The sequence below is a fragment of the Eptatretus burgeri genome, chromosome 5 (genome assembly GCF_056783735.1).
Source record: "Eptatretus burgeri isolate ZD-2024b chromosome 5, Ebu_testis_v1, whole genome shotgun sequence".
NCBI lineage: Eukaryota > Metazoa > Chordata > Myxini > Myxiniformes > Myxinidae > Eptatretus > Eptatretus burgeri.
Window position 1 is genome coordinate 110,755,659 of NC_140965.1, and position 2,673 is coordinate 110,758,331.

At 38.0% G+C, this 2,673-nt stretch overlaps 1 protein-coding gene across 1 annotated transcript in view; it reads left to right on the forward strand.

Annotated features, from left to right (window-relative positions):
* Window positions 1-2,366, forward strand: part of LOC147027152 (uncharacterized) — a 63,811-nt gene extending 61,445 nt beyond the window's left edge. Inside the window, exon 7 of the mRNA XM_085883322.1 lies at window positions 1-2,366. This exon is cut by the window's left edge and continues 536 nt beyond it. The gene's annotated coding sequence lies outside the window, so the exon portion shown is untranslated.
* The last annotated feature ends 307 nt before the right edge of the window (window positions 2,367-2,673 follow it).

Consider the following 2,673-nt stretch of genomic DNA (forward strand, 5'->3'; position numbering starts at 1 on the left):
TAATTGCTTGCTTGAGATCTCACAGGTGGATACAAAGACAAACACACCAACTGCAGACCCATTCACCCTTGTAGGACAGGTGAACAATTAACTAGCTCACGTTGCCCTGAAAAAATAACGAAAGCAATCGACAACGTTTCAGCATGCTTGTAGAATTAACTTTTGGAAATATTTTGTACAGCAATCCTATCCTTGCATTTACAATTTTATAGGAAATATATTGCTATTAAGGTTCAAGGAATCAGCAGTGCATCATGGAAGAATCTTGTATTCTCATTCATTGAAGAACCCGACTATCTGGAGCATATATGATTAAAGCCATTTTGCCTGAAGGAACTGATACCTTTTACTGAGCAAAGCGCCTTCAATTAGCCTTCTATAGAGTCCAGATACCAGACTCGGTGGCGTACTGGTTTGAGTGGTCGCTCTGAGTCCGAGAAGTCAGTGGTTCAAAGCCTTGCCGAGTGAACCAAAGACTTAAAAATGGTATGTGCTGATTCGTTGCTTGGTGCTCAGCATTTAAAGGATGGAGTATGGACAAACAATGGTGGGAGGGCAATGGCAAACTACCCAGTATAACCCTTGTCAAGAAACTGCTTTGGCAGCACTGATGCTTTTTTTAAGAGTATCACACATCAGAATCAAAACATTAGTCTAGATCGATGAAGAATTTGACAAGGAGGGATCCAATGAACAAAAATAAAGCAAGACAAAAGGATCGATGGAAATTGTGACATGATTGTAATTTAATCATGAAATGTCAGAACTGTGTGAAATCTAAATGAATGGCATTCTGTTTCGAACTGAGAACATGGTATTTCAAATTGCTTGCTGATATAGTATATTCGCTAAGCACTGGTACATTAACAGGTGAGCGAAGTCGTCTCCCTGGTAAGAAATGAGATAACCGAGCAATAATCTATATATTACGCATGCAAAAAATGGCATCCATTTTGAGCCCTCGTCTCCACTCTTCTTTGCATTCCTTTCCCTTCCAGCCCATCACACAACTACTTTCCCTTTTCTCATTCAGTTATTCCATATTACCCACCCCAAACGACCCTACCTCTCCCTTTAAATTCCCTCCCTTCTTGTTTATCAGCTGTCGAGGTCACTTTGTCCACAAACTTTTTGAGTCGTCCAGTTATAACGCCATGTACTCATGCCATGAGACGGAAAATGCAGCAGCAATGTACCACTTAAACAGTATTTAGGATTCATGACAAATGAGCGCAACAACATCATTAACCCATTACCATCCAGAAACGGTTTCAACATCACCATGAATCAACCACTCGTTTTTGCAGTAAGAACGGCCAGTGTGAGAGGACACAAGGAAACGTGAATATCGATATTCATTGTATTGATGACTTGGCAACATAAAGCTTCCTATAAAGTGTCATTTCAGACTCATAATTGTACATAATTGTGAAACAGCTTTGTCTGTGCGCCCACAAGCGTTACTTAAATGCTCTTGCTGGCATAAACTCTATCTGTACAGTGTCATCAACTCATTGGGTGTATGTGGGACCATGGTTATTATCACAAGCTGTTTATAAATTTGAACTTGCTTTGTGTTTTAACAAACTCGACTCCATTGACTACAACTCCGATTTTAAGCCTTCTCTACGGAAAGCGACCGATCCGACACAGGTGAAATTGTCCTAATCTGAAGGTGTCATTATACCACCATCACAACTGCATTGTATCATATCGATGATATATACACAAACATATACATATATACACACATTGCTGATAATGTTGATTTATTTAAAAAAAAAAAAAATTTTACACTTTAGAACAAACTACTGGCTAGCTAGTACAAGTAAACCACTGAGTCATTGCTGTTTTTGATATTACCTTGATTTGCAGCTGTTGATGGTTAAATGTTTGCATTATATAGGAAACTGACAATCGACAATAAGCATCACAACATCACAATGTTGATTGATGGTTAAATGTTTGCATTCTACATTCTACAACCGTACCTTAACTTTACAATTTCATGTAAATACAGTGTAGTCCCAACACCAGAAATTGCATTTGATCCAGGAGGAATAGACTAGCCATAGCGAACCGACAATCGTCGATAAGCATCACAGTATTGGAATGAAATAAAAGAATATGTATTTTTGATATTTTACTTGTTTTCTACAAAATCACAATCATAAAATGTGTAACGATGGTGTAGCGTTGTGCTGAAAAGTGTGATTCTTTTAAAATTATATACTCTTTCGTTTTCTTTGTTTCTATTTATTTATTTTTTATTCCACTGTTTGTCACTTGCATTTAACGAAACTTGATGTAATTTTGAATTTAATTGAATAACTAATAAAAAAAATAAACAGCAGGAGGAGAACACACCCAGTTTACTTTTCACGTGTCTGATTCTTCAAAACGCATGTGTTCTATAAACACATGAAATTGTCCATGAAAGGGATTTTCTTTTCTTTCTTTTTACAATTGTCGATTCACTTGTGAGATCTCAGAAGTGAAGCCTACACTTTGGTTGGGAGACCTCCATAGATTGGCCCCATGCTGTACCCCTAGGCAAGAGAGCTTGCTTGGCAGCACGTTCGCCTCTGAGCTGTATGTTCATACATTTGTTCATGTTTGGAGTTAAATCGGAGCACAACACCCATTATATGGGGAACGTAAAGGCCCGTTAGA